Consider the following 15,189-nt stretch of genomic DNA (forward strand, 5'->3'; position numbering starts at 1 on the left):
AACTGTTTTGTGTTTGTCTGTATTGTGTAAGAAAGCAGTCTAATTTCATTCTTTTGTGCGTAGCTGTCTAGTTTTCCCAACACCATTTGTTGTAGAGACTGTCCTTTTCCCTTTTGATATCATTGCTTGCCTTGTGGAAGATTAATGGACCACATAATTGTGGGTTTCTGTCTGAACTCGTATCCTGTTCCTTTGGTCGCTGTGTCTATTTTTGTGCCGTACTCTCTTGTTAGGATGACTGCAGCTTTGTAGTATAACCTGAAATCTGAAATTGTGAGTCCTCCAGCTTTGTTTTTCTTTTCCACATTGCACTGGCTGTTCAGTATCTTTAGTGGTTCCATACAAATGTTTAGGATTGTTTATTCGAGGTCTTTTATTCTTTAATTTAAATTCAATTAGCCAACTTACAGTACATCATTAGTTTCAGATGTAGTCTTCAATAAATTACCAGTCGTGTGGAACACCCAGTGCTCATTGTATCGTGTGACCTCCTTAATGCCACTCACCCAGTTACCCCCCCCAACTTCTCCTCCAGCAATCATCAGTTTGTTGCGATAGTTAAGAGTCTATCATGGGTTTTCTCCCTCTGATGACTTCCCTTTCTATTTTCCCTCCCTATGGTCTTCTTCCCTGTTTCTGATATTCCACATAGGAGTGAAAGCATATGATCATTGTCTTTCTTTCATTGGCTTATTCCACTCAGCATAATACCCTCCAGCTCCACCCAGGTCGGTGTGATGGTAAGTATTCATCCTTTCTGATGGCTGAGTAATATTCCATTATATATATGATCCACATCTTCTTTATCCATTCATCTGTCCATGGTCATCTGCACTCTTTCCACAGTTTGTCTATTATGGATATTGCTGCTATGAACACTGGGGTGCATGTGTCCCGTCTTCACTACCTCTGTCTCTTTGGGGTAAATCCCCAGTAGTGCAATTGCTGGGACATAGGGTAGCTTTATTTATAACGTCTTGAGGAAACTCCGTACCATTTTCCAGAGTGGCTGTACCGGACTGCATTCGCACAGGGGTGTAAGAGGGTTCCCGTTTCTCCACATCCTCTCCAACATGTATAGTTTCATGTCTTCTTATTTTTAGATATTCGGCCTCGTGTGATATGGCATCTATAGGGGTTTAGATTTGCATTTCCCTGAAGCCAAGTGATATGAAGCATTTATGCCTGTATCTTTTGGTCACCAGTACATCGTCATCAGTGAAATGACTTCCCATTTTAATCCATCTCAAGACATAAAGCTGGGTAAGCACTGAAGCTGGATGATGCCATCGGTTGGAATTGTGGAGAATTTCAAAAGATCTCCATGGAGAGCAAGTTTAAAGGTCAGTGTGAAGCTACTAATTGGATCCGGGGAGATCTCTGAAAGTGGGGGTTCCCTGGGATGGGCTGAGGGGGGCCCTCCGATTTTCCTGCTATGAATCCTTTCTGCAGCCCCAAACGGACAGTTTCCTGCAGTGGGGCAGGCTGAGTCCTCTAGTCTTGCAGAGGTGAGCCCAATGCCTGGTACCTTGGAGGCAGGCAAACGGGGAGGGGACCCTCAGCAGAAGACCCAGGGTTAGGTTAGGCCTCAAGAGACAGCAGGTGCGAACTGCCCAGTGCTCAGAGAACTCCCAGGCCGACTGAGATGAGGGCACAAGGGCGGGTGAGTGTGAGCCTTGGGGTTTGATCCGGAAGGGCTCACAAAGGTCGGGGTTCACCAGCAGGGGCTCTGAGGGGGTGTCCCAGTTCTCTTGCCCTGAATGCTCTATTGTGCCCCAAAACGGTAGTTTCCTGTGGGCTGCAGGCTGAGTCCTACGGTGGGGCTTGGGTGTCCCCAATCCCCCGGAGTTGGGCGCCAGGATCCTGGGGAGGGGCCCCTCTGTGGCCAAACTAGGGTAAGGATTAGGGTCCAGGGGCCCGGCAGGGCCAATCTAGCAAGCTGTGCGGCAAGCTCCGTGGAGGGCTGAGATGAGGCCATGGGTGAGGGTGAGCATGGGCCTCAGGGTTGGGGCATGGGGGTTGCCAAAGGTGGGGACGGGCTCCGGGGACCTCCCCAAGTTCTCGTGCCCTGTATGCTCTGTAGCACCCCAAGGGGCACGGTTTCCTGTGGACTGGCAAGCTGAGTCCTGAGGCGGGGCACAGGTATCCCAATTCCCCGGGGCTGCGGTGTAAGGCTCCTGGGGAGGCCACCAAACCCGCGGCTGACCTAGGGTTAGGGTTAGGCCCCAGGAGCCCCGCAGGCCCGATCTGCTGGCTGTATGGTGAGCTACACGGGCTGAGGTGAGGGTGTGGGGAGGGTGAGCGTGGGCCTCAGGGTTGGGGTGCGGGAGGCCGCCAAAGTTCACTGGGGGCTCAGGGGGGCCCTCCTGGTTCTCCCGCCCTGAATGTTCTATGGACTCCCAAGGGGCATGGTTTCCTGCAGGGTGGCAGACTGAGTCCTGCGGTGGGGCTCAGGTGTCCCGAATCCCCGCGGCTGCGGCTCCAGGCTCCTGGGGAGGGGCCCCTCCACAGATGAACTAGGGTTAGGGTTGGGGCCCAGGAACCCCGCAGGCCAGATCTGCCCACTATGTGGCGAGCTCTGCCACGGGTTGAGGTGAGGGTACGGGGTGGGGTGAGCATGGGCATCAAGGTTGGGGCTTAGGGATCGCTGAAGTTCTCCGGGGGCTCTGGGGGCCCTCCCGGTTCTCCCACCCTGAATGCTCTACAGCCTCCCAGGGGGCACGGTTTCCTGCGGGATGGCAGGCTTTGTCCTGCAGTGGGGCTCAGGTGTCCCCAGTCCCCGGGGCTGCGGCACCGGGCCCTGGGGGAGGGGCCCTCCCTAGCCGACCTAGGGTCAGGACTAGGCCCCAGGAACCGGGCAGGACTGATCTGCAGGCTCTGCGACGAGCTTGGTGGCAGGCTGAAGGGAAGGTGCGGGGCGGGATGAGCGTGGGCCTCAGAGTTGGGGTGTAGGGGGCCGCCGAGGATCGCTGGGGGCTCAGGGGGGCCCTACTAGTTCTCCTGCACGGGATGCTCTGCGGCGCCCCAAGGGGCATGGTTTCCTGAGAGGTGGCAGGCTGAGTCCCATGGTGGGGCTCAGGTGTACCCAATCCCCGGGGTTAGGGTACGGATTAGGGTACGGGTTAGGGTTAGTGTATGGGTTACGGTTAGTGTTCGGGTGAGGGTAGGGGTTAGGGTTAGGGTAAGGTGAGGTTACGGGTTAGGGTTGGCTTTAGGGGTTACAGGTTAGGGGTTATGGGTTAGGGTACGGATTAGGGTTTAGGGTACGGGTTAGGGTTTAGGGTTTGGGTTTAGTGTACGGGTTAGGGTACGGGTTAGGGTATGGGTTCGGGTTAGGGTACAGGTTAGGGTACGCGTTAGGGTACAGTTTAGGGACGGGTTAGGGTACGGTTTAGGGTGCAGGTTAGGGTTAGGATATGGGTTAAGGTTAGGGTATGGGTTAGGGTTACGGTACGGGTTAGGTTACGGTTTAGGATTAGGGTTAGGGTACGGGTTAGGGTTAGGGTATGGATTAGGGTATGGGTTAGGGTTAGGGTATGGGTTATCGTTAGGGTTATGTTTTGTGTTAGGGATAGGGTACGGGTTTGGGTTTGGGTGTGGTTTAGGGTATGGGTTAGGATACGGGTTAGGTTTAGGTTAGGGTTAGGGTTAGGGTACGGTTTAGGGAACGGGTTAGGTTTAGGGTTCAGTTTAGGGTTAGGGTATGGGTTAGGGTACAGGTTAAGTTACTAGTTAGGGTTAGGGTTCGGGTTAGGGTATGGGTTAGGGTCCGGGTTAGGGATAGGGTACGGGTTAGGGTAAGGGTTAAGGTACGGGATAGGCTGCGGGTTAGTGTTAAGGCAGGGTACTGGTTAGGGTTAGGGTTTAGGGTTAGGGTTAGTATACGGGTAGTGTTAGGCTACAGGTTAGTGTACGGGTTAGGGTTAGGGTACGGGTTAGGTTCAGGGTTTAGGGTTTAGGGTTAGGGTACGAGTTAGGGTACGGTTTAGGGATAGTGTTAGGGTATGGGTTTGGGTTAGGGTTAGGGTATGGATTAGGGTATGTGTTAGGGTTAGGGTACAGGATAGGGTATGTGTTAGGGTTAGAATACGGGTTAGGGTACAGGTTAGGGTACGGTTTAGGGTTAGGGTAAGGGTTAGGGTACGAGTTAGGGTTAGGGTACGGGTTATGGGTAGGTTTAGGGGAAGGTGTAGGTTTGAGGGTAGGGTTAGGTTTAGGGGTTAGGGTTAAGGTTAGGGTTTAGGTTTAGAGTTAGGGTTAGGGTTAGACCCCAGGAGGCCAGCAGGCCTGATCTGCCGGCTCTGCGGTGAGCGGTGGGAAGGGCTGAGGTGAGGGCGCTGGCGATGGGAGCGTGGGTCTCAGTGTTTTGGCGTGGGGGGCCTTCGAAGGTCACGGTGGCTCGGAGGGCCCTGCCCGTTCTCCCACCCTGAATGAATGGCGGTACCCCTAGCGGCTCGGGTGCCAGTGGGGCAGCAGGGTGAGTTCGGTGCTGAGGCTCGGGGGTCCCCAATCCCCAGCGTTCAGCGCCAGTCTCCTTGAGAGGGGCCCCTCGGGGGCTGACCTAGGGTTAGGGTTAGCCCCCAGAAGGCCGGCAGGCCCGATCCGCTGCTGTGCGGCGAGCGGATGGGCGGGCCGAGGTGAGGGCGCTGGCGAGCGGGAGCGTGGGCCCCAGTGTTTTGGCACAGGCTGCTATCGAAAGTCGCCGAGGGCTCAGAGGGCCCTGCCCATTCTCCCGCCCTGAACGATCAGCGGCACCCTAGGGGCCCGGGTGTCGGCGGGGCATAAGAGTGAGTCCAGCGTTGCGACTCGGTGGTCCCCAATCCCCGGCGTTGTGGCGCCAGGCCCCTTGGGAGGGGCCCCTCGTGGGCCGATCTAGGGTTAGGGTTAGCCCCCAGGAGGCTGGCAGGCCCGATCCGCTGCTGTGCGGGGAGCGGAGGGGCGGGCCGAGGTGAGGGCTCTGGCGAGCAGGAGCGTGGGCCCCAGCGTTTTAGCGCGGCTGCTATCGAAGGTCACCGAGGGCTCGGAGGGCCCTGCCCATTTTCCCACCCTGAATGAATGACAGCAGCCCTAGCAGCCTGGGTGGTGGCGGGGCGGCAGGGTAATTCCGGTGCTGAGGCTTGGGGGTCCCCAATCCCCGGCGTTGCGGCGGCAGGCCCCTTCAGATGGGCCCCTCTGGGGCCAACGTAGGGTTACAGTTACCCCCAGGAGGCCGGTAGGCCGGATCCACCGACTCTGCGGTGAGCGGAGGGGCGGGCCGAGTTGAGGGCGCTGGTGAGCGTGAGCTTGGGACCCAGCGTTTTGGTGCGGATGATCTTCGAAAGTCGCCAGAGTCTCGAGGGCCCTGCCCGTTTACCAACCCTGAATGACCGGCGACGCCCCAGCGGGCCCGGTGTGGGCTTGGCGGCAGGGTGATTCCGGCGCTGCAGCTCGGGGGTCTCCAATCCCCTGAGTTCGGTGCCAGGCCCCTTGGGAGGGGCCCCTCGGGGGCCGACCAAGGGTTAGAGTTAGCTCCCAGGAGGCCATCAGGCTCAATACTCCGGCTAGGCCGCGAGCGGAGGGGCGGGCCGAGGTTAAGGCGCTGGCGAGCGAAAGCGTGGGCCCTGGCGTTTTGGCACAATGGGCCTTCGAAGATCACCGGGGCCTCGGAGGGCCCTGCCTGTTCTCCCGCCCTGAATGAAAGGCAGCACCCCTAGCGGCCTGAGTGGCGGCGGGGCTGCAGGGTGAGTCCGACGCTGGGGCTCGGTCGTCCCCAATCCCCGGCGTTGTGGCGCCAGGTCCCTTGGGAGGGACGCCTCGGGGGCCGACCTAGGGTTAGGGTTAGCCCCCAGGAGGTCGGCAGGCCTGATCTGCCGGCTGTACAGCAAGCGGAGGGGCGGGCCAAGGTGAGGGCGCTGGTGAGAGGGAGTGTGGGCCCAAGCGTTTTGGCGTGGGAGGCCTTCAAATGTCGCTGGGGGCTCGGAGGGCCCTGCCCCTCCTCCCGCCCTGAATGACTGGAGGCGCCCCTAGCGGCCTGAGTGGCGGCGAGGCAGCAGGGTGAATCTGGCGCTGAGGCTCAGGGGTCCCCAATGCCAGGCGTTGTGGCTCCAGGCCCCTTGGGAGGGGCCCTTGCGGGGCCGACCTAAGGTAAAAGTTAGCCCCTGGAGGCTGGCAGGCACGATCTGCCTTCTGTGGCGAGCGGAGGCGCGGTCGAAGATCAGGGAGCTGACGAGCAGGAGAGTGGGCCCCAGCGTTTTGGCGCTGGGGGCCTTCGAAGGTCACCGGGGCAGGGAGGGCCCTGCCTGTTCTCCCACCCTGAATGATCGGTGGTGCCCTAGCGGCCCGGTGTTGGCGGGGTGGAAGGGTGAGTCCAGCGTTGCAACTCGGGGGTCCCCAATCCCTGGCGTTCCGCGGCAGTCCCTTTGGGAGGGGCCCCTTGGGGGCCAACCTAGGGTTAGGGTTAGCCCCCAGGAGGCCGGCAGGCTCAATCCACCGGCTCTGCGGCGAATGGAGGGGTGAGCCAAGATGAGGTCGCTGGCGAGTGGGAGCGTGGGCCCCAACATTTTGGCTTGGGGGGCCTTCGAAGGTCACAGGGGCCTCAGAGGGCCCTGCCCGTTCTCCCGCCATGAAGGACCGGCGACGCCCCTAGCGCCCCGGGTGGCGGCGGGGTGGCAGGGTCAGTCCAGCGCTGGGGCTCGGGGGTCCCCAATCCCCGGCGTTCGGCGGCAGTCTCTTTGGGAGGGGCCCCTCGGGGGCCGACCTAGGGTTAGGGTTAGCCCCCAGGAGGCCGGCAGCCCCGATTCACCAGCTGTGCAGCGAGCGGAGGGCGGGCCGAAGTGAGGGCGCAGGTTAGCGGGAGCATGGGCCCCATCGTTTTGGCGCGGGGGTCCTCCGAAGGTCGCTGGGGGCTCCTAGGGCCCTGCCCGTTCTCCCGCCCTGAATGACCAGCAGTGCCCCTAGCGGCCCGGGTGGCGGCAGTGCGGCAGGGTGAGTCTGGCGCTGTGGCTCAGAGGTCCACAATCCCCAGCATTCCTGCGCCAGACCCCTTGGGAGTGGCCCCTCTTGGGCCGATCTTGGGTTAGGGTTAGCTCCCAGGAGGCCGGCAGGCCCGATACGCCGGCTAGATGGCGAGCGGAGGGATGGGCTGAAGTAAAGGCGCTGGTGAGCGGGAGCGTGGGCCCCCGCGATTTGGCGCGGGGGGCCTTCAAAGTTAACTGGGGGCTCAGAGGGCCCTGCCCCTTCTCCCACCCTGAATGACCGGCGGCACACCTAGCGGCCCGGGTGGTGGCACGGCGGCAGGGTTAGTCCGGTGTGAGGCTCGAGGGTCCCCAATCCCCAGCGTTGCAGCACCAGGCTCCTTGGGATGGGTCCCTCTGGGGCTGGCCTAGGGTTAGGGTTAGCCTCCAGGAGGCCAGCAGGCCCGATCCGCAGCTGTGCGGCTCCCGGAGTGTTGGGCCGAGGTGAGGGCGCTGGCGAGCCTGAGCAATAGCCCAAGCTTGTTTGTGCGGGTGCCTTCGAAGGTCGGGGGCGGCTCGGAGGGCCCTGCCCTTTCTCCCGCCCTGAATGACCGGCGGCGCCCCTAGTGGCGGAGGGGCAGCAGGGTGAGTCCCGCGCTGGGGCTCTGGGGTCCCCAATCCCTGGCATTGTGGTGCCAGGCCCCTTGGGAGGGGCCTCTCGGGGGCCAACCTAGGGTCAGGGTTAGCCCCCAGGAGGCTGGCAGGCCCGAACCGCCGGCTGTGCGCCGAGTGGAGCACAGGCCCAGGTGAACGCGCTGGCAAACCGGAGCGTGAGCCCCAGCGTTTTGGTGCCGGGGGCCTTTGAAAGTCGCCGTGGGCATGGTGAGCCTTGCCCGTTCTCCCGCCCTGAATGAACGGTGGTACCCCTAGCGGCTCGTGTGCCAGCGGTGCGGCAGGGTGAGGCCGGTGCTGTGGCTCGGGGGTCCCCAATCCCTGGCGTTGTGGCAGCAGGCCCCTTCGGAGGGGCCCCTCTGGGGCCGACCTAGGGTTAGAGTTAGCCCCCAGGAGGCTGGCAGGCCCGATCCGCCAGCTGTGCGGAGAGCGCAGAGCGGAGGGGCGGGCCGAGGTGAGGGTGCTGGCAAGCTCCAGCGTGGGCCCCAGTGTTTTGGCGCAGATGGCCTTCAAAATTCACCGGAGTCTTGAGGGCTCTACCCGTTCTCCCACCCTGAATGACCAGCGACGCACCAGCGGGCCCGATGTCGGTGGGGAGGCAGGGTGAGTCCGGCACTCACGTAGACGTGAGTTGAAAGATGGCTTTGATACAATTTTTTTTTCAGTTTTTTTTTAATATTATGTTAGTCACCATACAGTACATCCCGGGTTTCCAATGTAAAGTTCGATGATTCATTAGTTGCGTATGACACCCAAGGCACCATGCAATACGTGCCCTCCTTACTACCCATCACCAGTCTATCCCAATCCCCCACCGCAATCCTCTGAAGCCCTCAGTTTGTTTCTCAGAGTCCATGGTCTCTCATGCTTCATTCCCCCTTCTGATTACCCCCTTTCTTTATCCCTTTCTTCCCCTACCGATCTTCCGAGGTCTTATGTTCCATAGATGAGAGAAATCATATGATAATTGTCTTTCTCTGCTTGACTTATTTCACTTAGCATTATCTCCTCCAGTGCCGTCCATGTTGCAGCAAATGTTGAGAACTCGTTCTTTCTGTTACCTGAGTAATATGCCATTGTATATATGGACCACAACTTCTTACTCCAGTCATCTCTTGAAGGGCATGTCGGTTCCTTCCACGATTTAGCTATTGTGGACATTGCTGCTATGAACATTGGGGTGCATATGGCCCTTCTCTTCACCACGTCTGTATCTTTGAGGTAAATACCCAGTAGTGCAATGGCTGGATCATAGGGTAGCTCACTTTTTAACTTTATAAGGGACCTCCACACTGTTTTCCAGAGTGGCTATACCAACTTGCATTCCCACCAACAGTGTGGGAGGGATCCCCTTTCTCCACATCCTCTCCAACAATTGTTGTTTCTTGCCTTGTCAATTTTTGCCATTCTAACTGGCATAAGGTATTATCTCAGTGTGGTTTTGATTTGAATTTCCCTGATGGCTAATGATTTTGAACATTTTTTCATGTGTCTGTTAGCCATTTGTACATCTTCATTGGAAAAGTGTCTGTTCACATTTTCTGCCCATATTATAATTTGCTTATTTTTTTCTTGTGTATTGAGTTTGAGGAGTTCTTTGTAGATCTTGAATACCAGTCTTTTATCTATAGTGTCATTTAAAAATAAATTCTCCCATTCCGTGGGCTGGTGCTTAGTTTTTTTTACTGTTTCCTTGGCAGTGCAGAAGCTTTTTGTCTTGATGAAGCCCCACAAATTCGTTTTATCTTCTGTCTCTCTTGCCTTTGGATATGTGTCATGAAAAAGTTTATTTTGGCCGATCTTGTATAGATTGCTGCCTATGTTCTCCTCTAGGATTTTGATGGATTCCTGTCTCACTTCGAGGTCTTTCATCCATTTGGAGTTTATTTTTGTGTATGGTGTGAGTGAGTGGTCATGTTTCATTCTTTTGCATGTAGCTGTCCAATTTTCCCAGCACCATTTATTGAAGAGACTCTTTTTCCACCGGATGTTTTTTCCTGCTTTATCAAAGATTAGTTGCCCAAAGAGCTGAAGGTCCATTTCTGGGTTCTCTATTCTGTTCCATTGGTCTATGTGTCTGTTCTTGTACATGCTGTCTTTGTGATTACAGCTTTGTAGTACAGCTCGAAATCCGGCATTATGATGCCCTCAGCTTTGTTTTTCCTTATCAACAGTTCCTTGGAGATTTGGGGCCTTTTCTGGTTCCATACAAATTTAAGGACTATTTGTTCCAGTTCTTTGAAAAATGTCATCGGTATTTTGATCAGGATAGTATTGAATGTGTAGATTGCTCTGGATAGCATGGACATTTTAACTATGTTAGTTCTTCTGATCCATGAGCATGGAATATTATTCCATCTTGTCTTCCTCAATGTCTTTCAAGAGTGATTTGTAGTTTTAGAATACAGATCCTTTAAGTCTCGGTTAACTTAATGCAAAGGTAACGTATGGTTTTTGGTGCTCTTGCAAATGGGATGGATTCCCTAATTTCTCTTTCTTCAGTCGCATTATTTGTTTATAGAAATGCAACTGATTTCTGAGCACTGATTTTGTATCCTGCCACATTGTTCTTTCTTAAAGACTGGTTAATGGCCCTTTCCTTATGCTTTCATTCCCACTCGGAAACATGCATCCATCATCGTGACAGACGTTAGGATTTGGAGGACCCTTTCCATACCCTCTTCTTACTGAGAGTTACGTCTATGGCAGTTTAATTAATGTTCAACACACATACTGGGAAACACTGGTGCCTTCACTAATCGATGTTGCTGTCTCTCTGCACAAACTTGGTTCGCTGAATTAAATAATGGCACTTTCTTTTCCTTTTCACAAAACCTTTTCAAACGGCTTTCCTCCTCATGACAGATGTGAGTTGAGAGATGCTTTCTGTGTAGTGTTCTTAAGTAGTTAAACGAAGGGCATTATCTTGATGCTTGCAGACCCCATTTTGCACAATGCTCCCAATCCATGACACCAGATGTGAGGTGCAAGATGCTTTTATATAGAGTGTTCTCTCCTAGCGTAAAGCAGGTGACACCTTACTTATGCATTCATGGACACTTTTGAAAAACTTGCCACCTTCCTAAGAGAAGACTTGACTTGGACAATGGTGTCTATTCGGTGTTCTGACTGAGATTTGTGAAAATTGCCCTTTCCTTAAGGTTCATCACACTTTTTGGAAAACTTGGGTGTGTTCATCGGTCCTGATGTTGGTTTGATGTTGCCTTCTATCAACACTGAGTTGGTTCTCACAACTACTTAGATAGGACCTCTCCTTCTGCTTTCACTTGCACTTCTGCAAGTACTTCTTCTTCATTACAGAAGATGTGAATTGGAAGATCTTTTCCCAAGGGTGTCCTTACCTGAGCATACAGCATGTTCCTTACGTTTTCATACACACTTTTGGAACATACATCCATCCTCCTGAACGTAGATATGATTTGGAATGTTGTCTCTAGATGGTGCTCTTTCACATCTATGGCAGTTCCCTTAAGGTTCAACACATGTAATGGGAAACCCTGCTCTCTTCACTGATCAACGTTGCCGTCTCTCTACCCAAACTTGGTTCTCTGAACTGACTGATGGCACTTTCTTTTCGTGTTCACACAACCTTTTCTAATGGCTTTCCTCCTTTTCTTTGGAAATTTTGTTTGGAAATTTTAATATGCCTTTCTTAATATTTGATAGAGCAGACAAAACTCGGTCACAAATGTGACCTAATTGACGTCTATGGAACATTCGATAATAAGTGCAGAATACATTATTTTCCAGCGGTCATAGACTATTTACCCAAACAGATGATATGTTGGACCATGAATCATGTCTACATTTTAAAATACTGAAAATAACTAGATTCTATTCTTAGGCCTCCAAGGAATAGAGCCCTAGTCCTCATCAAAAGAAGACCAGGCAGTCCCTCTATGTTTAAAAATTCAATGTAACTTTGCTGCTTATCTTAAGGGTCAGAGAGGGGATCGCAGTGGATATTTGCCACCTTTTCTACATCAGGGCTCACACACAATGGCCCTTTGTCTCTGAAGAACACTGACTATCCTAACGTAGACAGGAGTTAAGCCTCCTATCAGAGTTCTGCATGTGCCAGCCACACCTGGCAGCCTTGGCCTGGGCCCACCACCACCTCCCTCCAGCTTTCCTTCTTGGTGGCATTGAGTTAAGGGAGTCAACATAGCCATATGGAGATGGGAGCTCCCCTCTCCTAGTGATGATGGTGCTATTGTCCCCACCAGTCTATCAACATGATTTCTGAGAGAATTACGACACAATAGCAGCTTCTTGACCTTCCTTAAGGTTTAAAAATCATCTTGTGAGTCATCTTTTCAAAAAACGGTTTCACCATGTGTTCTTTTCTCTGGAAAAGAAATAGACCCAATGGTAATTATGGCTCCTGAGCACCTGCTCTTGGGAGATTGCATAGTGGCTCTGTGTAGCATTCTCCCTCTTAAACTTCTCAACTAGGGTGTATACAGAATGAGTCCCATTTCCTAGATGGATAGACAAGGGCTCAGAGATTATATGAATTACAGAGGATTTTAGTGTCAGCAACCTAAGTGGGATCTCCAAACTGACTCCAAAACCCTTGTTCTTCCATACAGGGTACCATTTCGCTCTTACCTCTGGTCTTGTTGATCTGGAAACCTAGGAAGTATTAGGATTTTCTTGTTGTGTGGCCAAATGGAACGAATTCGGCTGCCTTTTCACCTCTGCCCATCATGACCATGAAGATAATTATCTCAGTGGAGGACCTTTGAGTAAGAGACTTAAAGATCCCTTAGAATAGAGATACTATACTATTTTTCTGATATTAAAGTGCCTGAAAGAACTATCCTTTTTTTTTTTTTCTTTAAAGATTTTATTTATTTATGTGACAGAGAGACAGCCAGCGAGAGAGGGAACACAGCAGGGGGAGTGGGAGAGGAAGAAGCAGGCTCATAGCGGAGGAGCCTGATGTGGGACTCGATCCCGGTACGCCAGGATCACGCCCTGAGCCGAAGGCAGACGCTTTAACGACTGCACTACCCAGGCGCCCCCAAGAACTATCCTTTTTTAATTGATGGAAGCTCTTGGTGGAAAGGTCGGAAAGACTATTTGAAAACACTCAGCCTCTTCTACAGAGTGAGACAATGCCTCTAAAGATTGCTAAAATATTCCCTTACCTCTGATTATTTACTTCCCAACTATCGCAGTGTTTCTATGTTAGGATTACGATTTCCATGAGGCAAAAGTTGCGGAGAAAGAACTTAGTGTATCCAGGGGCACTTTCGTATTGTGACAGTGAGCTATTCTGTTGTATTCTGTAGTCCAAGGGAATGGTGCCAGACATCTCTAAGATGTCTAAAATTCTGACTGTAAATGATCTCTATGCTTCAGAGATTTGGGCAGGACAAGGGAGGAGTCCAGAGACCGTGAACGCCTCTGTTACCTGTGTTGACCATGGAGCAGGTAACCTTCTGTAGGGGTCCTTTTGATGTCTCTGAGCTATGGGAAAGGTGCTTTCATCTCAAGCTCCTCCATTTGGTAGTGGTGATAAGGATAAGAGTAATTTTTATGTCATACCATCTGTGGGCCCTGATCTTGACCTCCTAGGGAAACCCTCCTTTATCATTTCACCCAGCTCAAAATGACCGGGCAAACCCTCAAAGCATGGGCCCTATTTCTGCCCCCAGCACATATTGTCCATCTGTTTCAAAAAGAAAAAAGAGAACAAAAAAATGTCCTTGCCAACATCAAGGTGAGAACACAAAAGAACCTCTCTGTCCCCCGTAAGATTAAAGTCATACCGACTTGTACATACTGAAAAGATAAGTCTGTCACTTTCTGGAATCTTCTGCCTCATCGTGATGGGTAACTGTACCTAACACAAAACAGAACAAATATATAACCCTGCCCTAAATGTTCCTTCCCTGGAGCACTCCCTTCTTTGTGAAGATTGTGTCTCCCAGGCATCTGACCTGACTTGGGTTTGAATAAAACTCTCTTCATTTCTCTCTAAAATGTTTTAAAATGTTCCTTCCTTTAGTGTTGACAATAACACTATGTTTTCTTTTCAAGTGAAAAATAAATGTTCCTGGTTCACAACCGTGACAGCACAGAAGGCCGGCTGTTCCTCCTGGCCCCTACCCTGCAGAACCAAGCATGTGTATATAGATTCCAGCACAAATGGGCTCATCCTAGAAGGATGCTTTGAAGGTCTGAGAAGCACTATCCACTCCATGGGTGAGACAAGAAGGCAAAGCTATTCCCGCTTGGAGCATTCCTTTTGGGGCTTAAAATTGCCTTGGACATGCATGAAAGCATTGCCATTTACTAAAGCCCAAAGCTGGAACAGTCTGAGAGCAGCTGACCTAGCCAGAATCCAGGCACACACCTGTAGGAAGGGTTGGTGCAGAAGGGAAGGGGCAGGGCTCTGACGGTGGTCTGCAGCTAGAGGGGTCCGCGGAAGGGGCAGTGTATGTGTGTGTGTGTGTGTGTGTGTGTGTGTGTGTGCGCGCGCGTGTGTGCGTGCGTGCGTGCGTGCGTGCTTGGGGCCCTGCCCGTGATCGCAGGTCATGCCTGCGCTGGGCATTGAGCCAAGGAGGCAGGTCTTGGACCCCTTGCACTCCCAGAGTTGTGAGTCATGGGGCTGGTTGCCCCGCATTTAAGGGGCTGGAAACCGCACACTCCCAAACCAATCACCCCATGGGGGTGGAGCTACGTCTCTGTGGGCAAACCCAGAGCAGACCTAGGATGCAGACTGGGAACCAGGGAAGGGGAGCTCTGAGAGATTCAACGTGTGGAGTTCCTGGCTGAGTGAATGCATGCTGTGTGCCTGTGTGGGGCATGGTCTGGGAGTAGGGGCACTCCGGGTGAGAGGTGGGGTTCTGGAAGGGCATGTGGAGGGAGTTCATTTGGAGACTCAGTTGAGTTTTCTTTTTCCCTTGATAGTCTCTTCTGCCTACTCTCTGTCAACTGGCCTTACATAGCAAACCCATGGACTCCAGGGCACCTGCTCAGCAGAGCTTTTGTGGTATTGGTCGCAGACATTCCAGGGTTTCACTTGTTCCCCAGCAAGAGCGAGAGTAAGGACCGCACGGTCCCCAACTTCAGTGCGGTGCCCCTGTACCCCGACACAGTGCAGGTAATGGACCTTGAGCAGTTCCCCAAGTTCAGCAGGGTGTTCCCTGTTCCTTCAGGCACATGTGTGGCACTAGGAAACCCCAGAGCCGTTACCCAACTTCAGCATTGTGCTGCCTGTTCCCTGGGTATGGTGGCAATGGGCTGGAAGATAATTACTACTAAAAGACAAGTCTGTGTTTCCCCTTCTCCCAGAAACTGCAGCAGGCATGCTGGCTTTAGGTCCGAGGAGCCGCCTTCTCCCCACCTAACAACACTTCTCTTCTCTGGCTCCATGAGACCCGAGGTTTTGAACGTCTGCATCTGAGTCAGTGAGGCAGCTTGACACAGGACACCAGCATTCAGAGAAAGCGGCAGGTCCATTTGGAGAAATGTCATATCCACGTCAGGACTGGAGGTAACACCTCTCATTAACCCACTATCTCCTGGGCTTTTCTCTTTTCTCTAGTTGAGC

General features: G+C 53.2%; 1 long non-coding RNA gene across 1 annotated transcript; it reads left to right on the top strand.

Moving 5' to 3' along the window:
* Positions 1-1,108: 1,108 nt before the first annotated feature.
* Positions 1,109-14,981, top strand: LOC130542763 (uncharacterized). Its single transcript, XR_008957554.1, has 3 exons — positions 1,109-1,343; positions 13,674-13,838; positions 14,931-14,981. It is a non-coding gene; the product is annotated as an uncharacterized LOC130542763 (long non-coding RNA).
* Positions 14,982-15,189: the final 208 nt, after the last annotated feature.

The sequence above is a fragment of the Ursus arctos genome, unplaced genomic scaffold (assembly GCF_023065955.2).
Source record: "Ursus arctos isolate Adak ecotype North America unplaced genomic scaffold, UrsArc2.0 scaffold_5, whole genome shotgun sequence".
In the NCBI taxonomy this organism is placed as follows: domain Eukaryota; kingdom Metazoa; phylum Chordata; class Mammalia; order Carnivora; family Ursidae; genus Ursus; species Ursus arctos.